The sequence below is a fragment of the Chlorocebus sabaeus genome, chromosome 18 (genome assembly GCF_047675955.1).
Source record: "Chlorocebus sabaeus isolate Y175 chromosome 18, mChlSab1.0.hap1, whole genome shotgun sequence".
Taxonomy (NCBI): Eukaryota; Metazoa; Chordata; class Mammalia; order Primates; family Cercopithecidae; genus Chlorocebus; species Chlorocebus sabaeus.
Genome location: NC_132921.1, coordinates 61,631,250 through 61,657,553, shown reverse-complemented (window position 1 = coordinate 61,657,553; position 26,304 = coordinate 61,631,250). Strand labels below are relative to the sequence as shown.

At 40.1% G+C, this 26,304-nt stretch overlaps 1 protein-coding gene across 3 annotated transcripts in view; it reads left to right on the top strand.

Annotated features, from left to right (window-relative positions):
- The first annotated feature begins 327 nt into the window (after positions 1 to 327).
- GREB1L (GREB1 like retinoic acid receptor coactivator) overlaps positions 328 to 26,304 on the top strand; it is a 294,500-nt gene continuing 268,523 nt past the window's right edge. For all 3 annotated transcript variants that reach the window (XM_037982457.2, XM_037982458.2, XM_037982456.2), the window contains exon 1: positions 328 to 1,119. The gene's annotated coding sequence lies outside the window, so the exon portion shown is untranslated. The remainder of the gene's footprint in view (positions 1,120 to 26,304) is intronic.

Below are 26,304 nucleotides of genomic sequence, written 5' to 3'. Positions count from 1 at the left end.
CCTAGATTCTTCCACCACATCTAGCATGGAGCTGCTGCTTCCAGAGGTGTAGTCGCCTATCTGTGGCAACAAGTAGTTTTAAAAATGGAGCTGCATCTCTAATAACAAAAGTCGCCAGCTGTGAAAAGTGGAGCGAAATCTCTCTACCGGGACGTAGCATCTCTGGAGAACCTTTTCCCCGCAGTCAAGGCCCAGGGCCAGCGGGACGCCGCTGCCCTGGGGTGGAGCCGTCCCCGTGGTCCCGGGAGGCTCCCGACGAGCAGGGGCCCGGGGCCGCAGGGCGTGCTACAGGAGGTGCAAAAGTCGGCTTGGGCCGGAGCTCCCGGGTTTGTTTGGTTTTGTCCGCTCCCTGCCCCCACCCTACCCGCTTTATGCAAAAGGCCAAGGGTTTCCGAACCAACACTGCCCAGGCCGAGTTCACGCTTGGGGCTCTTCAGCCGCCGTCCAGTGAACAGAGAAAGCAATCGCGCAGAGGCGAGAGCACGCTGAATGAACGCGGGCTCCGGGGGAAATAATTTCCTCCTGACTTCGCGCGTCAGGACACTGGGGTGCAGCCCTCTTTCACAGAAGACCCCCCCCCGCGCACAACCCCTTGTACACTCCCGCCTCCGCACTCCACAGGGACCGCACGTTCGTCAGTGCGGCGGGGTTTGGGAATGGAGGCGTGAGGACCGGGCACCGAGGACTCCACAAGCTGGGCGGGGGGCGTCGTTGGAGGGGGTGGGGAAGAAATGCGCGCCCACTACTCTCACGGAGGGCGAGGGACCCCCAAAAGCCACTCGCGGGCGCCGAGGCAGCGGGAAGGCGAGAGGCCGGGCGGGGGGAGGGGGCGCGGGGGTCCCAGTCGCGGAGGCCAGGGCCGGCGGGAGGGGCAGCACCTGAGGAATCCGCCTCCGGCTGCGGCGGCCGCCGCCTCGCTCCGCCCCGGGGAACTGAGCGCGCGGACCGCGCGCCTGCCAGAGAGACGCCAGCCGCCGGCGGCGCTAGCACCTCGGAGGCGGGCGACCGGAGCAGCGGAGCGCAGCGCGGCGCAGGGAACGGCACTGGGGGTGGGGAGACCAGCCTGGCCGAGCCGAGGGCCACCCCCGGTCCTCTGCCCTCGCGCCCCGCCAGGGCCAGGTGAGCGGCCGCGGGGACTCCGGGGCGCGGGCGGGGGGTGAGAGGTCGCGAACCGGGCGCGGGAGCTCGCCTGTGACCGGCAGGAGCTGCCCTTTGGCGGGCTGGACGCCCTGGCCGCGCGGGGAAGCGCCGCGGCGGACTTTTCCGGAGGGATGGGAAGCGCAGCGGGGGTGTGAGCGGAGCGCGTGCGGGTGGCGAGGGAGCGCCAGTGCCAGCCTGGGGGCCGCGCCCGCCCTCCCTGCCGCCTCGCGTCGTCCACCGAAGGGACCCGGCCGTGCTGTCCGCGCCCAGAGGCCGAAGGCCTGTCACCGGGCTCTACTCGCTGCCTTTGTGGCGGGAGCGAGGCGGCCCGGGGGTGGGACGAGGGAGCTGCGGCGCGCCGAGCAGCGCGGGGGGCCTGGGGCAGAGGCGGCGAGGGGGCGCCCGGTCCGTCTCCCCGAGCCCAGGGGCAGTGAGGGGGTGCCGGGCAGGCGGGCGGGCGACAGGTAGGGCGCCGCGGAGGTGGCGGGGAGAGGATGGATGGCGCTCAGCCTGGGAAAGTTGAGAGCGTCCAGAGGTGGCTGGGCGCTCGCTCGGTGTCTGTGGGTTTTTTTCCTCCACACCAAATGTCACTTCGTCACAAGCGGGCGCGCGTGTCTTCCGGCCAGCGTGTCCATTTTTCTGTGCATGGCTGAGGACCACTCTTATTCCGAATGAGACACAAAGAGTTGTGTTGACAGCTGACCCTGACACAAGCAGACAGCGAGTGAGGTGCGCCCTGGCCGGGGAGGGTGAGGGAGACTCGTTAAAGGAAATCCATTCCCGCCGTCCCTCTTCCCAGATCCATTAAAAGGAAATTACATGTGGAGATTCAGTGCGTGGGGTTTCTCAGTTACGTGAGTCCAAGGAACGTCCCCGAACGCGACTCATCTGCCCGGAACGGCCGCTACCTCTAACCGAGGCTGCGGGTCCTGGAGAAGCTCCTCAGTTTTGCCCCTTTCTCTGGTGAACGTGACGGTTCCAAGGTCCTTATTCTCCCCACGCGCCCCTCTGGCCCTGGCTGAGAAGATAGAAACCACATTTTCATTTTTGCTTTTCATACCGTAAGGTTTTTTTTTTTTTTTTTTTTTTTTTTGGTCCCCCGCCCTCCCCGTCCCGCCTTGAGGCGGGAATCCCTGCTTAACTCACATTTTTAAACCTAGCCATTTAAATACAGGGAAGAGCTTTCCCACAGAAGGTTTTTGAACTCAATCTCACTTAATAAAACCTCTCATTCATCTATATGTTTTTAGACTTTAAATCCTGGAATTCTGCTTTTGAGTGTTGTGACTGTGGTGTTTCTTTGCTGAAATTTTCTGGGAGGTTTTATGAATGATACTGAAAAAAGAGAAAAAAATTAGTTGAGTATTTAGTAATACACTTACATGCATATAGGTATGTATTTCAAAAGGAAAATGTTGAATGAATGAATACTGAAAAGTAATATAAGTAGGGTAAAACATTTCAAACAACAGTGAAGAGTATACAGTGTAAATTAAGCCCTCTCTCCTCCCCTCCATACAAGCCTTCATCTTTCTCAGAGGCAGCCACTGTTGCACGTTTTTTGTATATCTTTCCGTAAGTCTATTAAAATGGAATTACTTTATAGATTGATATATACAAGAGACTGAATATAAGACTGAACTGTATATTCGTGGTGATGACTATTAACTTGATACCCACGCATGATGACATGAGATTATTTAGCCAAATGTGGACAATTATTACCTTGAATATCAATTAGAGGGCTAAAAATCTTAGAACAGTATGCAGTGGAAAGCAAAACTATTAAACTAATATCTTCTCCCGCACACACACCAGTTTCCCTACACTGGTTTTTGCAATCTTTGTTGAATTTTTTCTCCATTTTGGAATTCTTTATAAAGTAGAGAATGAGAACTGTAGTACTTTACTTTGTCTACTGCAGTGTGTATCTGAAAACACTGAAAGGACGTGTATATACTCCCATTGACATGACATAATAGAAAGATGTTAGTGGTAAAGGATCAATACGAAGGCCAAGTTTAAGATGTTTGGTTGCATCTCTTAATTCTGGGCCTGGATTTGCCACAAACCCGCCACACAACGTAACTTTTTTTTGGAGATACGTTGTTTCCCACTCAAATAAAGGAATTGAACTAATTGATTTTTAAGGGTCCTTCGAGCTCCAGAGTTCTGTGATTAAAATAGTTGTCCCAAAACTGGCTAAAGATAACCCTTGGACTGTGGGTGTTAGAGAGTGGGGTGACAAAAAACATTCCTGAATGGTGGATTCATAAAGAGGAAGTTAGAGATGTTTAAACTATATCCCTGCTCTTATGAGTTTGATGTCATAGGAGAACAGCTACTCTCCTTACCCACAGAATATGTGTTTACGTTGCTGATGGAGGCCAAACACCGGGCTGAGGGCCTCTGCATGTCACCTTGTGTGGCTAAGGAGAGTGAATTCCCACAGCTCAGGGTGCCATTTTTAGGAAAATTACTCTTACCAAACTCTTCTTTTTGGTCAAGTGGAAGTAAACTTTACCTACTTGAAAGAGACTTGACATAATTAATACTTTTCTGAAGTGTTTAGATTATGAACATCTCTTATAGCTAAGATATTTTAGTTACTTGATAAATATTCACTTAGGGAGTATGTTCTTATTAGGAAACTTCTAATTTGTAAAGTACCTGCAGCCTTTGGGCTAATGATGGGGACAGGAGTTGAGGAGTGATTGTAAAGTTGTGAAAGTAAAAATAATTAGCTGATTTTAGTCACAATGTATGGTCTAAATTAAGGGATTTCAAAGGTACCTTGTAAGCGGTGATTGCAAAAAGTGTTGTTAAGATACAGACCTCATACTGAAAGCTAAAACTTTCTAAAAGCACCGCCGATGAAACATATGTAATTATTTTGAATAAGTCTAATATAAACGAATTATAAATTCGCTTTAGGAGTTGTTTGGGATCCTAAGAACTAGAAGAATATATTTGTAAGGGTACTTAGAGTAATATTGATTAACAAAGCTGACAGAAACAAAAGAAAATTCAATACCAGTAGTGAAATTCCTCAAAAAGGTAATAGTTTTTTTTCCAGCGCCCTTCCCAATCTTGCCATATGAATGAATATTTTTACAAATGTTTTATACTGCAGATAATTTTCACCCTGATTTTTTATAAACATTTTTTCGATAGCTTACTTCCCGTTATTTATAATAATTTTATAAAAGTTTATGCAATGGACGTTCATTATTAACTTAAACCTTTTTATTTTTGATTTTCCAGCATAAAAAACATAATGCCTGTTATTATTGTTATTATTTTTTTTTGAGACGGAGTCTTGCTCTGTCGCCCAGACTGGAGTGCAGTGGCACAATCTCCACTCACTGCAAGCTCCACCACCTGGGTTCACGCCATTCTTCTGCCTCAGCCTCCTGAGCAGCTGTGACTACAGGCACCCACCACCACGCCCGGCTAATTTTTTGTATTTTTAATAGAGATGGGGTTTCACTGTGTTAGCCAGGATGGTCTGGATCTCCTGACCTAGTGATCTGCCTGCCTCAGCCTCCCAAAGTGCCGGGATTACAGGCATGAGCTACCATGCCCTGCCTATAATGCCTGTTCTTATACAAGTAACTTTATTTCTTTTCTTCTTTTTCCCTTAACTTCCTTAGGATTGTTTTTTTCTGGAGGGATAGTATAATGTAGTTGTAAGTGGGTGGGTTCTAAAATTAGAGGTTCTAGGTTTAAACCTAGCTCCATTACTCATTGGCAATATTGGACAAGTAATTTATTTTCTCAGAACTTTAGCTTACTAAGATGTAAAATGGGTGATACTAATAGTTCTTTAAAGTTAAGATAAAAAGCAATAACACATGAAACACATAAATGTTAGCTCTTATTTTTGTCAGGAAATTTCTAGATTTACAGTAATTTCCACATTACTTTCTAAAAGGACTATATAAATTTATACTGTCATTAATAATCTATGTGTGTGCTTATGTTAAAACATATTTTTGTTACTAATTTGATCACTGTAACATTTTATACCTTTCTTTTGATTTGCATTTCTTTGGTCTTATACAAAGTGAGGGATCGTTTTTTCTGCCATATTGCTGCAGTTTTCCAAATTGAGTGATGGAAGTTTCATTACTTCAGTCAGTTTGAGCTGGACCAGAAGGAGTGGACATATAGGAGTGGTCAGTTACACCACTCATGAATAGTGAACCAAATTTTCCAATAGACTTTTTTCAAACTAATTGTAGTTTTCTTGTATTTTCAATCTATGGTAATATTTACTAGCTATTACTATTATTATTTTGACTCTTAAAAAAGTATCTGTTAACTAAGATATAAACAATATTTAAGTGAAAATGCAAGCTTCCTTGAAGAGCTGATTTATGGTTAGTATTATTTTGAGCACAGTTTGCTGGAATTTTACTAGGAATGCTTCTCAAAACTCGAGGAAAACTCAGAGAGAAAATTTATGATCTCCAATCATGTTATCTTTTGGCTACAAATGGATAATGAAGTTATGCCCACTGACTTGAGTTCTTACATAGTCAAGGTAATTTAGACTACAAAACGCATGCCCTTGTGAGTTCTGGAGTTCCAGCAGCCCTAATGTTTTTGGCAAATACACACCCAACATGGATAACAGCAGCTCTTTGTGTTGTTGAGCCCCAGGAGGGCCCCCTATTGTGTACGATTTCTTCCCTCTCATTCTTGACTGACTGGTGATAGCAACTCCTTCAAGTCCAGATGTGGAGTCCCACAGTGACTCTTCTCTTCTACCCAACTCTGTATTTGCCCCTACCACCCCACCCTTCAGTACAGTTGTTTTTGACCTGTCTATGATGTAGAGAATTCACTCTCTTTTCAAGGTTGTGGTTTCAGATTTTATTTTTATTTTTCCCTATGCTTTGTGAGTATCTTTAGCAGTCCCTACAGTAGGGACTGTAGCCATGTTAGCATAGATTAACACATAACCACTTGATAAATGTTTGTTGCTGTGAACTATATCTTGTATTGTCTTCTCTGTTCCTGGTCATAGTTCTATTTTTATGGTGCCAATCTGCAGAAGCAAGCACCAGTTGTGTCCTGTATTCCCGTGTTTGCCTATATTACCAAGGTTAGGAGTTAGGAGGAGACCTGCTTGTTATGGCTCTTCCAACTTTTTGTGTGCTTAGGAGACTTTCTTAACTCCTGTGCTTTACTTTTCTTCTGTAAAATGAGATTAACAATTACTGCTCTAATTACCAACCTTCTGGATAGGTTTATTTTGAAGATAAAATGAAATAATGTAGACATATTTTAGAAAGAGCTACAAATTTATATTATGTTGTCAAAATTACATATTGTTACTGCCCTTCTAGGAGTGGCCATATCTTTGAGAAAACCCCATCTTGACGTAGAGTTGCACTTAGAGCTTGAGATTACATGCATATTCTTGGGGCCCACTCTGACCTGTTGAATTAGAAATTCTGGGGATGAGGCCTACCAATCTGCGTTTTAACAACCCTTCTGATACTGAACCACTGTTCTAGGGAGTAAGAAACTTCAGCACCCAATAAAAACGTATTCTCCTAATAGTTAAATGTTAGTTATAAAATAATCCAGAAATATCATAAATCATTTTTGCATGCTAACCATGGAATGAAAATTAGCTATTACTATTAGCTGCTATTTGTATTTTAATCTCTCAAAATTTAATTCAGGTAGGAATTGTAAACTCAGATGCATGGAAGCAGTAAATCTGAGTTGTGAAGCAAGGCACTTGTAAAGTGATAGAGGTGATGAGTTCTGGTGGACAAGAAAGTCTGAAGGTGGCAGAGTTTCTAAGGTTCCACTGATTGTTGCCTTTTGGGATTGTGGGTCACTGTTGCTAGGCCATTTGATTTTTCAGGTGAAGCTAGAAGTTCACATTTGTATGTGAATTTAAATGTTGGCAATACATTTTAAAGAAAACACATGGACCTGATAATCTGGAGGCCAGATAACTTCCAACCCCTGAGTTAAATAATATGGGTGAACGTATTTGCATTTGAATGAGTGTGATGACGGAAGAAACCATCCCATTCAACATTATTAATAATCAAAGAAATGTATATTAAAATCACACACTTTTTTAACTTTCAGATTACAAAGATTCAGTAGATTGATAAAATCTAATGTTGGCAATTGGATAAAGAAATGGTTGTTCTTATACTAAGACTGATGGGAAATGATTACACCTTTTCTGGGGAGTAATTTGGCATCATGTTTCAAGACTTTAAATGTCTATACCTGCCCTGTCCAATATGGTAGCCGCTAGCCACATGTGGCTATTTAAATGTAAATTAATTAACATTATATACAACCAGAGATTCAGTCTCTCAGTTATACTGGTTACATTTCAAGCACTCAATAGTTGCTCATGGCTGGTGGCTGCCACGTTGGACTGTGTATAGAACATTTCCATCACTGGAGAAAGTTCTGTTGGACAGTGCTGGTCTAAACTCTTTGATTTGGAAATTTCCCTTTTTGGAATTTGTTAGAAAAAAACAGGCCAGGCACGGTGGCTCACGCCTGTAATCCCAGCACTTTGGGAGGCCGAGGTGGGCGGATCACGAGGTCAGGAGATCAAGACCATCCTGGCTAACATGGTGAAACCCCATCTCCACTAAAAATACAAAAAAGTAGCCGGGCGTGGTGGCAGGCACTTGTAGTCCCAGCTACTCAGGAGGCTGAAGCAGGAAAATGGCGTGAACCCAGGAGGTGGAGCTTGCAGTGAGCCAGGATCATGGCACTGCATTCCAGCCTGGGCAACAGAGCAAGACTCTGCCTCAAAAAAAAAGGAAAAACAATTAGACAAATGCACAAAGACATATAGCAAAAATATCACTTGAAACATTTATGAAAGTAAAAAAATTAGAAACCACCTAAACACCATGTTATTAAAAATCAAGCTGTAGTAAATATCTATGAAAATAGTGTTACGTATGTTGTGAAACTATTTCTATTGTAGAATCTTTTATTTTGGTAGATAGCTTAGTTACAAGGGGTTTGGGGATCACTTTTTCTTTTGTCACAAACACACATGAGTATGACGGAGCTTTCCCTTTTTAGCCTACAGCTCTTATAGTAGGATAGGTTGACTTTTACTAAAACATGAGCAGAGGCACTTGAGAACTCTCTAAATAACATCCGTATCAGCTGGATTCTTGTTAGATATTCAGAATCTCAGACCCCATCCCAAGCCTACTGAATCAGAATCTCTGACAGGACCCAGGAATCTTTATTCACAAACTGTCTGCTTACTAGTGGTATCTGCCTTCTATCACTGAATTGCTCAAGCTTCAGTTGTTTTATCTTGGCCAAATTAAATCTGACCTCTATCCAGGTACTGTTTCAGGTGCTGGGGATGCTGCAGGGAAGAAAAGTGACAGATATCTGGCCGGGTGTGGTGGCTCACGCCTGTAATCCCAGCACTTTGGGAGACCAAGGTGGGTGGATCACCTAAGGTCAGGAGTTTGAGACCAGCTTGGCCAACATGGTGAAACTCTGTCTCTACTGGAAAAAAAAAAAAAAAAAAAAAAAAAAACAGAATTAGCCGGGCATGGTGGGGCATGCCTGTAATCCCAGACACTTGGGAGGCTGAGGCAGGAGAATCACTTGAACCCTGGAGGCGGAGGTTGCGGTGAGCTGAGATTGCGCCATTACACTCCAGCCTGGCAACAAGAGCAAAATTCCGTCTTAAAAAAAGAAAAAAGAAAGTGACAAATATCCCTGTTCTCAGGAGAATCAAACAATAAACAAAAGAAATTGAGGAAAATACGATGTTTTTTAGATAGTGAGAAGTGCAAGAGAGAAAAGTAGAGCAGAAAGGGAATTAGAAAGTAAGCTGGAGGTTGCGATTTTCCACAGGTGTCATTGAGAAGTGACCTGAGTGAAGACACAAAGAGGTGAGGAACTGAGCCATTGGAAAGATTAGGGGAAGAGGGTTTCAGCTGGTTGTTAGAGGGGCAACTAGGAGGCCTGGGAGCTGATGGGGGATTAGGTCAGAGAGGTAATCTATATCTTTTTACTTCAAATTATTTGTTCTCTCTAGTGCACCACACTCTCAGATTCTTTGATTAATCAGTTTGTAAAGAGATAAGACATCTTGAAATTTGCTGTTCTTCAGCATGATCTGTCAGTTCCTCTTGTCACATTTGCTTGGGGTGCTTGTTAAATACGGATTATTGCTGGGCGCGGTGGCTCAAGCCTGTAATCCCAGCACTTTGGGAGGCCGAGACGGGCGGATCACGAGGTCAGGAGATCGAGACCATCCTGGCTAACACGGTGAAACCCTGTCTCTACTAAAAAATACAAAAAAACTAGCCAGGCGAGGTGGTGGGCGCCTGTAGTCCCAGCTACTTGGGAGGCGGAGGCAGGAGAATGGCGTGAACCCGGGAGGCGGAGCTTGCAGTGAGCTGAGATCCGGCCACTGCACTCCAGCCTGGGCGACAAAGCGAGACTCCGTCTCAAAAAAAAAAAAAAAAAAAAAAAAAAGCGGATTATTGATCACTAGACCTACTAATAAGAATTTCTAGGGTGGGATCCATGAATGTGCATTTAAAAAAATTTTTCTGCCGTAGTCAGAGGATGAATGTGCATTTTAAGTATCTTCCCAGGTGGTTTTTATGGACACAGGTCTTAGAACTACTACTCAAATGTATCATTCCATAATTTTAGTTATTTTTAGAGCAGATGCACTTAAAGTTGTCACCTCTGCCTATATAGGTTACAGTGTGAAGAGAAGATGTAATTGGTATAATATCTCTCTGTATTTTTAAACCAATTTAAATGGATACTAATATAAGTTAACATGTATATCTTTTTGGGGTATTCAGGGAACTCTGAGGCTGTTATCATAATTTGTATCCACATCAGAGGATGGGGGAGCCTTTTCACTTGAGAGTTCTGCCTCTCACCCATACAGTCTGTTCTGTTTTTTGGAAAAGGCACATTTATATCTCTTTGTTTTTTTCTCATGTTTTCTTTCTTTTCTTCTTCCTTTTCTCTTCTTGAAATCTAACCACACTAAGTCAAACATCATCAACATTTTTGTAGCCATTCTTTTGTTCATCTCTATGCATATTTATATATAATCAAGATAAATATTCTTACATAAATAGGATCATATTATGCTTTTTTAAGAACTTGTAGGCCAGGCACAGTGGCTCATGTCTGTAATCCTAGTGCTTTGGAAGGCCAAAGTGGGAGGAGGATCACTTGAAGCCAGGAGTTCGAGACCAGCCTGGGCAATGTAATGAGGCTCTATCTCTAAAAACAAACAAACAAACAAACGAAAACTGTAGTTACTATTTTAAAAATTTGAGGGCTGTCTTTTCCTTTTCCCCTTTCTTTTCACTTCAACAATGTCACTGATCTATTTATGTTGTTACAACATTTTCCATGATCATGTACCCTTATATATATTTTAGTACTGTATATGTACTATCATATCTTTCTAATTTTCACCTAATATTCAATAAAACACGAGGAATATAACTCTTCAGTTAACTGGTATAGCTTGTCTTTATTTTAAATTATTATACAATATCCTATAAAAATAATCTATAGCATATGTATTCCACAATTAACCATTACTTCATTGAAGGGCATTTATTTAAGCCAAGCAAGAAACAAGAGCTATCTATTAAAAGACAGACATGTGATAACACAATTTAAAAACATTTTTGTAAAGTAAAAAAGAACCATAAATAAATACCATAGACGTGATAGATGGGGGAAAAAAATCTGTACCATATGCAAATAAAAGATCACCATCTTGTCTGGGTGCAGTGGCTCATACCTGTAATCTCAGCACTTTGGAAGGCCAAGGTGGCAGATCACAAAGTCAGGAGTACAGGACCAGCCTGAGCAACATGGTGAAACCCCATCTCTACTAAAAATACAAAAATTAGCCGAGCGTGGTGGCGCATGCCTGTAATCCCAGCTGCTCAGGAGGCTGAGGCAGGAGAAACGGTTGAACCAAGGAGGCGGAGGTTGCAGAGAGCCGGGATTGCACCAGTGCTCTCCAGCCTGGGAGGCAGAGCGAGACTCCATCTCAAAAAAAAAAAAAAAAAAAGTTTACCATCTCTAGTTTATAAAGAACTCTTATAAAATGGTAATAAAATATTTTATGAGACATAATTTTGAAGTATTTTGCAAACATTATCACTAGCTATTCACAGAACCGCTATTCCAAATGGTCAATAAGTATGAAAATGCTTAGCCTTATTAGTTGTTTAGAAATGCAAGTTACAAATAATAGTAAACTATCACTTGATACCTACTTGATATTACTATAGAACTTCAATCAACATTAAAATTTCCAGAATTAGTTTATTTGTTCTTTGAAAAATCTGTGCAGAAACACTTGTTTGAAAGTTATATTAGGCTGGGTGTGGTGGCTCATGCCTGTAATCCCAGCACTTTGGGAGGCTGAGGTGGACAGATCACCTGAGGCTGGGAGTTCGAGACCAGCCTAACCAACATGGAGAAACCCCGTCTCTACTAAAAATACAAAACTAGCTTGGCACGGTGGCGCATGCCTGTTATCTGAGGCAGGAAAATCGCTTGAACCAGGGAGGTGGAGGTTGCGGTGAGCCATTGCGCTCCAGCCCTGGGCAACAAGAGTGAAACTCCATCTGGAAAAAAAAGAAAGAAAGTAAGTTATATTAAAGTGGCAGGGCACAGTGGCTCACGCTTGTAATCCCAGCACTTAGGGAGGCCGAGGTGGGCGGATCACTTGAGATCAGCAGTTCAAAACCAGCCTGGCCAACATGGCGAAACCCTGTCTCTACTAAAAACACAAAAATTAGCTGGCCATCGTGGCAGGTGCCTGTAATCCCAGCTACTCGGGAGGCTGAGGCAGGAGAATAGCTTGAACCCGGGAGGCCGAGGTTGCAGTGAGCACCACTGCACTCTAGCCTCTGTGACAGAGCGAGACTATCCCTCCCCACCCCCCAAAAAAGAAAGTTTTTAAAAAGTTTTTATAATTTTTATGTTTTATAATTCCCCAGGGTTTCCTGTTTGCTCAGATAATTTGAGGGAGATTGACTTTTATTTTCTTTCAGTCTTAGCTCATAAGCCAAATGATGAGAATAGAGCTTAGAAAATTTAATTTTGATATCAATTGCCCCTTTGTATTCAAAAGGGTTTCCTCCTGTTTTAAGACAGAGCTTTGTTGGATTTTAGAGCTATAGATCAATCTACCCTGAGAGGAAAACACTTCAGGGTTTACTTGACTTGCCCAAGGTCACTAAACTAGTCCTGCATGTTTTCTGGTTTACCATATTGTTTCACAGTGTCTTCTTATACTTATAATTGCAACTAATATAGAGAAAACATATTTCAAGAATTTTTTTTTTTTTGAGGCGTAGTCTTGCTCTCTTGCCCAGGCTGGAGTGCAATGGCGCAATCTCGGCTCACTGCAACCTCCGACTCCCTGGTTCAAGCGATTTTCCTGCCTCAGCCTCCTGAGTAGGTAGGATTACAGGCATGTGCCACCAAACCTGGCTAATTTTTGTATTTTTAGTAGAGTTGAGGTTTCACCGTGTTGGCCAGGCTGGCCTCGAACTCCTGACCTCAGGTGATCCACCCGCCTTGGCCTCCCAAAGTGCTGGGATTATAGGTGTAAGCCATCATGCTTACCTATTTCAAGAATTTTTTCTCATTTTCAAAAACCGAATATATAGCATTTAGAGAGATTATATGTAATGTGTTTAGATTTTAAATAGAAATAGTAGCATATGAGAATAATATTAACAAATCAGAAAAAGAAACATTACTTGTAATTCTACCGTCCTTACAAAGTGAACTGTTACTGCATTTCTGCTTCAAGTATTTATCTATATGCATTAATGATTTTACATACTGCTAATATGGTTTCCCTAATATTTCCCAAATCTTTTGGTAACTTTGACTTCCAGGCTTTTTTTTTTTTTTCTCTTAGAGACAGGATCTTGCTGTGTCACCCAGGCTGGAGTGCAGTGGCACAATCAGCTCACTGCAGCCTGGAACTCCTGGGCTCAAAGGATCCTCCTGCCTCAGCCTTCTGAGTAGCTGGGACTACAGGTGTGTACCACTATGCCTGGCTAATTTGAAAAACTTTCTGTGGAGATAGGGTGTCACTTTGCTGTCCAGGCTTTCAGGTTTTTTTTTTTTTTTTCTCACTCTGTCTCCCAGGCTGGAGTGCCGTGGCATGATCTTGGCTCACTGCAGCTTCCACCTCCCGGGTTCGAGCGATTCTCCTATCTCAGCCTCCCGAATAGCTGGGATTACAGGTGCGCTCCATCACACCCAGCTAATTTTTGTATTTTTAGTAGAGACAGGGTTTTGCCATTTTGGCCAGGCTGGTCTCGAACTCCTTTCCTCAGGTGATCAGCCTGCCTGGGCCTCCCAAAATGCTGGATTACACACATGAGCCACCATGCCCAGCCGCTTTTGGACTTTTTTTTTTTTTTTTTTTTTTTTTGAGACGGAGTCTGGCTCTGTCGCCCAGGCTGGAGTGCAGTGGCCGGATCTCAGCTCACTGCAAGCTCCGCCTCCCGGGTTTACGCCATTCTCCTGCCTCAGCCTCCCAAGTAGCTGGGACTACAGGCGCCCACCACCTCGCCTGGCTAGTTTTTTGTATTTTTTTTAGTAGAGATGGGGTTTCACCGTGTTAGCCAGGATGGTCTCGATCTCCTGACCTCGTGATCCGCCCGTCTCGGCCTCCCAAAATGCTGGGATTACAGGGTTGAGCCACCGCGCCCGACCAGCTTTTGGACTTTTTAAGCTGGTCTGCTTGACTACTTTCTGTTTTTCATGTGTGTCATTTTTAATCCTTGAACATTGTTTTGTATCATTCTCCAAATGATCCAATATCTTTTATAGGTACCAGTTGCCTCCCTTAGCATTTCCCAAAGGGTGTTACCTTAAACATTTAACACCCCAGTCTTATGCTGTCACCTGCATGTAAAAAAAAAAAAGCCACACACACAAAAAACTAAAGGTATTGGCCGGGCGCGGTGGCTCACGCCTGTAATCCCTGCACTTTGGGAGGCCGAGGCGGGCGGATCACAAGGTCAGGAGATCGAGACCATCCTGGCTAACACGGTGAAACCCTGTCTCTACTAAAATACAAAAAATTAGCCGGGCGCGGTGGCGTGTGCCTGTAGTCCCAGCTACTCGGGAGGCTGAGGCAGGAGAATGGCGAGAACCCGGGAGGCGGAGCTTGCAGTGAGCCGAGATCGGGCCACTGCACTCCAGCCTGGGCAACAGAGTGAAGACTCTGCCTCAAAACAAAAACAAAAACAAAAACAAAAACAAAAAAAACGAAAGGTATTAAACAGTAATGAATTTGTTATATCACCAACATTTCTCAGGGTGGCAGGAAGGGCTCTGCAATTCTTGGGTTAATTTGGGTGCTTGACAATGTCCTCAAGGACCAAGATTCTTTTGGTCATTCTCCACCATTCTCAGCTTGTTGGTGTTTGTCTTCTAGCTTGTCTTTTCACTGTCCCAAGATATTTGCAGCACACACAACTCAGATCCTTACACAGCTTTGACTGGAGTCAGAAAAAGGCTCTTTATATTCAGGCTAAATGCTTTTAAAAGAATTTACCTACATACATTGATGTCCCAAATCTTGGTGAGACTTCACTGCATGGTCATGCGTCAGCCAGTCACTGACAAGGGAAGTGGGATTACCATAACTGAGGTAGAATATTCAAGATTTACTCCAGAGCCTGGGGAAGGGTCTGTTCTTTGAGGTAAACATGTACAAACTGTGGGGTTGTTAATATTGAAGATCAGGAAATGGCTTGATTAGGCAACCAGCAATGTGTGCTATAAAACTGAATTTCCTTAGTTCCCTTCAAGGCTCTTCATAATCTGACCCCATGATAATTTAATATAAAACCTCTATTCTAGACAGGCCAATCAGTTGTCTCTCCTGCCTGTCTATTCTATCGTGCTCATGTGCATTCCTACCTGTGCCTTGACACATGTTATATTTCACTATCTTAGAAAGTTCTCCCTGTTTATTAGAGCTGATGTGGCTATTTTAATTAAAATTTAAAATTTAGTTCCTTAGGCATACAAGTCCCACTTCAGTAGTCATGTGATCAAGTGGCTACTGTACTGGATAGTGAAGGAATAGAACATTTCCATAATCACAGGAAGTTCTCATGGACAGCACTGCTCTAGAAATTCTTACAAATCATAGGGCTGGGCGCGGTGGCTCACGCCTGTAATTCCAGCACTGTGGGAGGCCGAGGCGGGTGGATCACGAGGTCAGGAGATCGAGACCATCCTGGCTAACATGATGAAACCCCGTCTCTACTAAAAATACAAAAAAATTAGCCGAGCGTGGTGGCAGGCGCCTATAGTCCCAGCTACTGGGGAGGCTGAGGCAGGAGAATGGCGTGAACCTGGGAGGCGGAGCTTGCAGTGAGCCGAGATCTCACCACTGCACTCCAGCCTGGGCAACAGAGAGAGACTCCATCTCAAAATAATAATAATAATAAAAGAAATTCTTACAAATCGTACCTATTATTTACACAGTGTTTGCCAAACTATGGACCACCTAAATGAAAACCAACTGTTTGAGATGCTGTTTAAATGCAGATTCGGAGCCCTAGGAATAGGCCCTGAGCCACTTTCATGCCCAATAAAGATGAAGAACACTGCTTTGAGGTCTAGTTTTCTTTCTTTTATGGAAATATACTGACCATTGGAGTTTTCATTAATTTTCTCCTTCTCTAGACTTGTATAGCATTCATAGTTTATATATAAAGTTTTAGAATTTCATTATAGATATTAATATTCTCTAATTGTCTCAAAGTATTTTTCCTGAATATTAGAGCATAAACCTTTTAAGAGGAGGTACCGTGGCATATTATCACTTGTATTTTCCAACATGTTGAATATAAAGTTGGGTGCATAGTAAATATGAAGTATTGACTGCTTAATTACATTCTACAGAATTGTCAAGCTGTAGTGTATTTACTTGGCAGTTCTTTGAAAATCATCATACTGTCTGCAGTATTGAATATGGATGATAGAGTATTTCTGTAATTTTTTCCCTTAGTTTTATTTGTTGGAAATAAACCTGAAAATCTTGGTTATATTTCTAACAAGTAGTATATGAGGATGTTCCCCATAATAAATTTGCATCATTTTAAAAAATGGCTATTTTAAAGTGCTCTGATCTTTTGATTCTCTTTGTAGAACATAAACTAGTCAAACTTTTGAAGCCATAGTTGATAAAGCACCTTTCTGTGGCAAATGAACTCTGCACTTGAACCAGGATTCTTCTCCTGATTAATAGAGAATTCAGGTAGCTGTTCTGGCTGCTCTACTTTGATGACTTAATAATGGCCTGAGAATCGCTGGAGCAGGAGGTTAAGGTCTTGGCAACATTAGGGAATAGCTAGGTGTGCATTTTCACAAATTGGAGCACCACGAATGATCAAGTTGGAATAGTAACAGGGTAGTCATGACTAGCAGCAACTCACTTAGTTCTAAGGTGGGGAATATTTCTCTTTGTGCATAATTTCACAAACTGATGTGAAAACAACTACATTCTCTAGTAAGCTCATTACCTTATGGTACAAAAATCAATCTAATCTATTAAGAATCAAATCTCTATTGAGCAAATAATTGCCTTCCTGAGACACTTGATATTTTTTACTCTGAGACAGTTGCCACATAATTTGATTCCAAAACAGGTCACATTTCTGAGATAATGAATCAACACTGCCAAGCGTGATGGCTGGTACAAAATAGACTCCCAGTCATGCCTGTAATCCCAGCACTTTGGGAGACCGAGGCGGGCGGATCACTTGAGTTCAGGAGATCGAGACGAGCCTGGCCAACATGGTGAAACTCCGTCTCTACTGAAAATACAAAAATTAGCCGGGTGTGTTGGTACACGCCTGTAATCCCAGCTACTTGGGAGGCTGAGGCAGGAGAATGGCGTGAATCCGGGAGGCAGAGATTGCAGTGAGCCGAGATGGTGCCACTGCAGTACAGCCTGGGTGACAGAGCGAGAGTCTGCCTCAAAAAAAAGAAAAAAAAAAAAACTCTCAGAAGTGTTAGTTATTTTTCCTCATTAGACTTGTTGAATTTGAATGACAAGTCTCAGACTTTATTAGAGAGTAGGAATTAGTTTGTTTTTTTTTTTTTTTTCTTTAAGATGGAGTCTCACTCTGTTGCCCGGGCTGGAGTGCAGTGGTGTGATCTCAGCTCACTGCAACCTCTGCTTCCTGGGTTCAAGCCATTCTCCTGCCTCAGCCTCCCAAGTAGCTGGGACTACAGGTGCCCACCACCACGCCAGCTAATTTTTTGTATTTTTATATTTTTAGTAGAGACGGAGTTTCACTGTGTTAGCCAGGATGGTCTCGATCTGCTCACCTCGTGATCCGCCTGTCTCAGCCTCCCAAAGTGCTGGGATTACAGGCATGAGCCACGGTGCCCGGCCGCAATTAGTTTTAAGTGTTTGCCTCCCAATTAAAAATGTTACCAAGTTCTTTTCTGGAAAAATTAGACCATGTAAAAATAACCTTTTCCCCACTTGTGCATTTTAATGGAGCAATCAAATACTAGCTGTGGTATTTTTTACAGTATTGTTGGTCAAAAGTTGTATCAGAATTGTTTCATATCGGTAGGTATTAAATGGACAATTTGCATAATCTACTGAAGGTTTTTCAGTCTGCACATGTGTGTCTGGTTATGGTATTTCAGGTATTCTAAATGTTTAAGGTTTTATGTCATCATAAAGACCTCTGAGCCAGTGGTATGCATTATCTCAACTTCTGCCTCCACAGTGGGAACTGTGATGGAACAGTGTAATACATGGCATAGTTGCATATCTGGAATTTCAAAGAGAGTATATGTATGTCAGAGTATGTGTATATGCACAAAACATAGCTTTTGATTTTAAAAACTTCCATAAAGGTCTTCTCTGCTTAGTCTTCTCCTGCTGTTTATTGATTTAATTAATAGCAGAAATTAATAATTTAATTCAACAATATAATTATTAAAAATGTACCCCACCTCACACATTGTGCACATATCATTTCTAATCCTCACAACAGCCCTGTAAAGTAGGCATCATCATTCTCACTTTTACAGCTGAGATAACTAAGACTCAGATAAGGCTTAGGTAAATTTCACAAGAGCCTTCAGGTAGTCACTGTAAAGTCAGAATTCAAAGGTAAGTCTGGCTGATTTAAAGCTTTTGTTCCTGCCTCTGTGTCATACTCTTGGGGACGTGTTTTGTGATTCCACTAGATTATGAGATCTGGATGTCATGAATTGCATCTTACAATGTGTTATATTACCCAGGAAGGTAACTTGTGGCAAATGTTGCTGTTCTTGCTGAAGGTGGTATAGGTAGCTGTCAAGGGGCATATCAGCCTTTTCACATACCACTAGGGGACCATTTCGTGCCATATTTTTGGGTAACAGGCTGTACAAGGCTCAGTTTTGGTCGACAAGGAACGGTGCCAGTGGGGTCAGATCTTGAGTTTATTCACCAGACTGCAAGTGCTTTGTCCCTTTTGCACACTGTTCTATCCCCAGCACCTAAGACCAAGCTCATAATTACCCCCTCAATAAATATTTGTTACTGACAAATAATAATAACAGGTCTGTAGGAACTGTTAACTTTCTTCCATGGCTATGTATTACATCCTTAACCTAGGCCGAACTTCCTTCTGATCTAAGCCACTGCTTACACAGGAGTTGGGGCAAGGGAGGGTAATGGAACAACATAAACTTATTATGTTGACTGGAAATACCAACACAAGACTCATGCCCTTTGGAAGCTAGGTCAGTAGCATTATCTTTATATAAAGGATGGTAATGAGGAAAAATAAATTCAAAACAGTTCTGTGGCAGAGGTGAAGGGAGATACATTTCATTTCCCTTTTGTTTTTGAATTACACAAAATGATGATGTGTTTATAATCTTTTGTGCATGTTCAATTGATCATCAAATTTACTTACTTACAACTGTACCTATATAATTTAAGTAATATGGGCTTTAAATTTGCCAACAAATATCCTAGTTAATAAAAAATAGTCTAAGCTGTGTATTTCCAGGATAATACTGCATAGTGGAATAGAGCCATGGAATTGATAGTCTGGAAAAAAAGTGTTTTGAAAAATGTGACATTTCCTGTACAGTATAGTTGTTACAATTCATATTGCTTATTAGATTTTAAATGGGCAAGACTTCCAAAATCAAAACAATGTGGGCTTATTTTAGATACTGTTGCATGGGAGATTACCGGACATCTGTATGGGTTTTACCCTTCTAAAGCTAAAGTTCACATGCTGCAAACAGATGCCATAATTCTATCCTAGATTAAGGTTTGTTTAACCTATACTGAGTTTTTAAAAGGATTTGAAGTAATAATTGGCAGCAATAATTATCAAACTATCTCTCAATTTTCATTTGGGTAAAAGGAATGATTCCATGAAATACATTTGTCCCTTCCTTAAAAATAATTTTTCTCATCATTTTTCTGCTGAGCAAGAGGTGTTGATTCAGTAGGGATAATAGAATTCACCATTGGGCAGGAAATTAACAGTAAGAGTAAGCTAATAAGTCTTTTTTAAGCACCTATAATTGTAAGGGATGCTGTGGAGAGAAAAAGGAAAATGAAGAACTGTCCCTGCCCTTGAGGAAACTGACAGTCTAGTTAAAACACAGTAATGTGACTTGTGTTTTTCTAGATTCAGATCTAATTTTATTCAAACCATGTTCCTCAAACCATTACTAATATAGGAAAATATTTATATAACATAATATGTAAAGGTGTTTTTTGTCTTGTTTCCCAATGCCTAAATTACAAAAGAATTCAACTGAACTTATATCAACTGGAATTTTATGCCCATTTAATTTTTTAAAAACTAGAAGATGTTTTTAACTTGTTCATGAGGCATTGAATGCATTATAAAATTTAAAACGGTATTGGTGATGTTAAGAAAATCTTGGTATGATTCTTAAGTTGTTAGTGACACTTCATGGATATTAAGGTACCTATAAATAGAACCGAAATGTGGCATTCCTTTTTTTTCGTGGTGGGGGTATGAATTTGACCACTGTTCAACTCATATCCTTTTTTTTTGTCTTATAGAGCAGAAACTAACTTTAGTTAGTATACTGCTTTTGAGATGTTCTTTATATAGAAATTTAAGGCATGGGAAATTATCATTTAGAAAGAAAATGAATGAAAGCTCATTTGGACCTTTAGACTATGTTTAAAGCACATTATACAAGATTATTTAATTAGTACAAAACTATTCTACTAATGTAGATTATATTGAGAAATAAATATTTGAAACATAGATCTTAAAGCATTGTCTTATAAATTCACTTTTTAGAAATTTGGATTTTCAGTGATTTTATATCACTGAAAGCTGTGTGTACTCTAATTTGGTCCTTGATATGTTTCTCATTATGAGCAGTATTAAAAAAAATAGAGAAAATATTTATCATAAGTATGTTATTTTTAAGTACATTTCCTTTTAATTGAATGAAACTAAATTTTCTACCTGATTTGTGAACATCAGAGAAAAGAAGATACATATTAAGGAGGAAAAAAAAGGAAAGAGACTGAAAGATTAATTAGAACTTATTCCTTGTACAATAATATTTTAGCTTTAAACTGTTAGTCCTTTGTATTAGGATCCACTAAAGATCTTAAGTTAGCCTGCTAAATTTTAGCTTCTCACAGTAGCTGGTTTTCCAGAAACTTACATGCAAAGGACGTCTGTTCCGAGTTGACTTTTGTTAGTAGTAATTCTATTTTGACTTAGGTGTTTAGAGATACTTTTCTCTTAACTCTTACATTTAAAGCATTAACATATAAATCTAATTAAAACGATGTATTAAGTTGACTGATTAAAAATAGTTGTATAGTCACAATTTTGTTTCTCCTAAGAATGAGAGGTTTAAATCTCTGAAAACATTAATGTGTGTGGAGTGGTTATGATAGTCCAGCTGCCATTGTGTGTGTTCCATTTAAATGTTAATTTATCTTAGAGACTCTAAAGTTGAGCTCAGAAGGTAGAGAATTTTAATTTGAATAGTCATTTTCTTTTTTTCATGAATACTAAAATCTGTTTTATACTAAAGAAAAAAACGTATTAGACAGCCAATACTCAATTACCTCATTTTAAAGTTTCTAGTATGATACTGAGTATTATTTTATAGTTCTATGTAAAGGAAAACAGTAGTGTTTTAAAGAGAAATCAGGTTGTGGAAATACATTTCAAATAATTAAATCTGGGCTGTGAAAAAGACTACTAACGTTAGCAGAAACTCACTGACCTATGTGTGACACACACATATCTATATACTATGTATATATTTAGATTATATGTATTTTTTCCAACACACAGTTGCTGGCTTGAATGTACTGTATTCTTAACCACTGATTAAAACTTAGTCTTACAGTTAGTCTGATACTGTAATTATAAATAAACTTCCAGGAACAATTCTTGAGGACAAGTTTTTAAGGAAACTTCTACTTACCACTGTTCTCTTTAAAACAGGTCAAGATTTGAAGCTCTGTAATTTTGCTTTATTTCATAGCTGCCGTTGGCATTGTGTCAGCTACCATGAATGTTCTCTTAAGCAAGGTTACCTTCTGTTGCTTTTAGCAGCCTTTTCTACTTCCCTACAATAAAATAGGCCATTTGTGTGAGCTGCTGTTGATTGCATATTTTGAAGTCATTTTTGTCTTTAGTCATTTCATTACCAGCCTGTGATTATCTTGTGTTAAAAAAACAAACAAGTTGGCAGAAAACCTCTTTGATCTACCCTAACCTTTCTATATGTAAATTTTGGAAAAGCGACACTGTAGCATGCCAATAAGATTTTCTCCTGCATTGACATTTCCAAAGTAATTATAAAAAGGATTATAAAATTTACTAAAGGAATTGGTATTTGTTGGTTGACAAAATTTACTTAAGCCACATAATTGTAAATTTATGGAGTCAAGGGTTGCCATCAAAGAAAATATTTTTGTTTATTCTAAATACCTTTCTTTTATTTTAATTTTTTATTTTCTAAATACCTTTATTTTATACAGCTAGGAAAAGTAACAGCGTTTTGAACATTTTGAAGAGGTCTTACATTTTTACTTATTCCATTCTTTAATATAAAGGTTTCCATGATTTAAATAAGACATAATTCTGTATGATTTGCTTTAAATTAATAGTTACTGGTTAGAATTTAAAATTCTGTTTTATAGTAACCAGTAAGGATGTGAATTGTGTATTTATAGCAGTATACAGATTTGCAGATTCTATGACACACAGTTAGACACATTGGTTTTTATGAAAATCCATTAGCATTTTTCTCCTGTTTTCTCTGTGATTCCAGAATAATATGTGGGGGTGATTTTCTTGAGAACAGGAGCTATTAGCATCATTCTTAGGAGTAAAAACAGTACCCCTCCTTTTAAACACAGATCTTATTTTTTTGCTACTTTTTTTTTTTTTGCTCCTTCTCCAACTTCCCTGCCATTCCTCTTAACTTCTGAGGCTTGGAGAAAGTGAACTTTAAAAACTAGAATTCTTTCTCTCTTTTGAATGACAGACCTTATGGGGTTACTTATGTGGCTGGGTTTCTCTCATCCCAGATGGAGTATTTAAATACTTTATAAAATTCTTTATAAGATTACGTGCTTAGAGATACTTTTGCTTGGTTACACTTTTGCTTTCCCAAACAGTTGTTTTTGTTTTTTGACACAGAAAGCAATGTTCTACCTCATTTGGATCAAAGCCCAGTTAGTTTAAGACACATATTTTGTAACAAAAATTTTATGTTTCTTAACATGATTTGGAAGTTAGTATTAATCATTTTTATAATTACTTGCATTGGTAGTTTGTCATTGTAATTGTACAAAGTGTTTCTAGGTTACAAAAGCTAGAAGTTCTTTGCAAGGTGGTGGGCCAGTGATGCCATCCCATGGAAATGGCTATGATAAACCAGTTTTCTCTGGGTTCATTTCTAGTTTGTGTCACGGTTTGAGAAAAACAATAGATGAGAACAAGTTAGTATGAATATTTTTAATCATTTCGTCTGTTAAAACTTCATGCCATGACTAAGAGACGATGGGCTTACAGGGGTATTTTCAAGAATTGCTTTACAGAACTTCCTCGTTAAACGTTTTATAAGGACATTCTGCTTTAACAGATTACATGGTGTTGAGGTGGGGAGTATATGTAATTGTAAAAGGTTTATACCCCACATACAGATTATTACCTGGTGACTGAAAATGCTGTCTGGATCTTTTTTTGCAGTGCCAGGGAAGGTGGGGGATGGGGAGAATGAAACTTGAATCAGTGGCCATCTGGCCCAGATTTGGCTGATTTCCTGTGCACTGCCCTTTGTTTCAGCCAGACAATGGATTGTTCCTTTAAAAGATAAGAACTCCATTGATGACTTTGTGCTGAATCAGCACGTTGGTTTGGGATTGCAAGCATTGACTCATATCGAAGGGTTTTCTCTTGTTCATAGGTCACTATCCTTGTCTTCATCCATTACAAAAATATTCTTAAGGTTGTTTTCTGTAGTTTCTGTGCTGAGATTACAGACAAATTGAATAAAATAAATGGACATGTAGTTTTCTAGTTTTGTATTACCTGTCTTCAACATTGAAATCTCCTTGTCTTTAGTTTCCAAAATTAATGTCTCCCTGATTGTGACTTTTGATAAATCTTTATGTAGAGTCTTTTCTTATGTCTGAGCTTGAATTTTCCATTTGAATTTTCAAGGACTTAAATTTAATGTTGTCCTAAATCTAAGTTAGACTTTTATGATATGGCTATGGAAATGGTAAATTTTCTGTGACATCTGTTGTCATATATCTGCAAATTACATTTTAGGGTGGTGGAGCTACTCCTTACTTTAAATGCTACCTACTCACTGTGACACTGTTTAATAAATGGTTATTGACTAGAGAAGTAGGGATCTCTGTCACCTAGCATTCTAAGTCAGTCAGTCATCAGTTTTTGTAGGTTATCTCAGAAGCAGTAGAGAGTTAAGTGTCATTTTTCAGAAGACAAGAACAACCTTCACTGCTGCCATTTTGTTGTATGACCAAGAAGTACAAAAACAATGATTTTTACTTTTGAAGTTACAGGAAGATTGTTGGCAGATTTTGTCTACCTTTTAGTTTAATTCTCATCTCTTTACAGTTGAATTGCCATGTGACTCCCCAGTGCAGAATTTTCTCTGAAACCACTGAATACTTCAAAATCAAGCATCTGATCAAAATAAACTGCTTTGAGAGCTAACCTATAATTCATTTGTGTAGATAAAAGTATGTTGTTTAGGTAGAATCAAAGGGCCTGATCACAAGAAAAAAGCTTAATAGTTAGTTCCTTAGGGATCTAATTATGTAGCAGATGGGACCACACAGCACAGTTCGCCGTTATTTAGTGTAATTAATTTTAGATCTGCATCCAGAAAAAAAAAATGATGATGACAAATGGCACAAAATCTTAGTATGTATCCATATAGGGCACTATCCACTCACAATTGTTGTTCCTCTTCTCTTTTGGATGACTTTAATCTACTCCTTACTCTACTCGATGCTAATAAGGTCTCAGAATTGCTTATTTGCTTTAAATGCATGAGTAGTTTGAATACACTGATATTAAGGGTGTCATGGATGTTCATTGGACTAGAATACTCGGATTTAGAGGATTGGTTAATTAAACTGTAAAATAAGCCAGAGTTAAAAGCTACAATAACGAGACCAAGACAAGTTCTACTTTATTTTCCCCCTGCTTTAATCAGAAACTAGTTCAGGGAACTAGTTCGAGGTAGAGGGGAAGGTCTTATCCTTTCTCCCCCTCCCCCCTCCTGGTCACCCTTCTCCCCTGCCCCACGCCCCCCAACCTCTGACTCTCCTTCAAATCTCACTGAGGAATTATAGTCTCTACAGAGGCTTGGTTGCAGATGCCTGGAAAGTTTACACTGCAGAGAGTTGTTTTGTTTGGCATAGCTAATCAGGAGCCAGGCTGGAATTGCTCATAGCTGTCATTCAGGTTTTGTTTCAAAGTCCAAGGACCTGCTGGGAAAAACAAAAAGCTAATGAAAGCTGACTGTATTTAGGCCTCAAATCTGTAGAAACTGAAATGATGTCCTGACAGTGTATTCTTATTCTTTCACATTCTTGCTGTTACTAAGGTAACAGATTTTTAGAGGCTTTCCATCTTCATTGTCAAGTATTTGCTACACTTATTGTTGTTTTTCAGATTAGAGCAATTCAGATTATCTCCTTTTGAGATAAAGGAAAAAGGGAAAATAATGGAAATAAAATGTCTGAATCAAATACCCTGAATGCTAGTAAGATCAGTTTTTTTTAATGCCTTAAAATTCTTAGATTCGTAACACATTAAAATTTAGGACAAGTTCAGTTTCCCAACTTTGTGATGCTGTGTGTATGAAATTCCCATTGTAAGGTGAAATAGTACATATTCATATAATCACTAAAGAATATATCTTACAGGAAAAAGGAGTATAGTGAACTATACTGTCTTTAAGATCTTCCTTCCTGAATGAAAAACCAAATTACATGAAAAACCGACGAGCTTGAATTCCTATCTGTAAATGGTAAAATTAAGTAGCATGAAAAAATGGACTGTGATGGGCATATTTATTGAAAACATTGTGTTTTTTTTTTGATATTTGTTTTCACAGGATGGTTTGTCTTGATAGATTAGCACTCATCTGTATGGAAATGCTGCTGTTTTTACAGTCTGTTTGGGGCACATATCAAACCTGTGGTTTGATAAGTGATAAACGAAAGATTATTTTGTGGAGACAAGGTGTTCTTTGTGTTGGCTTTAGAACTGGGACTCTTCAGGGATGCTTCTCAGTAGTGTTATAACCTTTATGAATCCTCTTGCCATGACTTTGACTCAATTGGAAGATGACACAGTTTTTCTTTCCTTTTTTTTTTTTTAAACAGACTTATCAAACATCTTCATCAAATACTCTTTTCCCTGTAGCAGTGACTGTAATATTGAAATTATCTAATTTTAGTATTGATCAGATCATGTCACTAATTTGGCTCCAACACAGTAACACAGTAAAAGCCTATGTTCATGGAGACAAGATCTAGCTTAATTTTCTTCCAAGAAA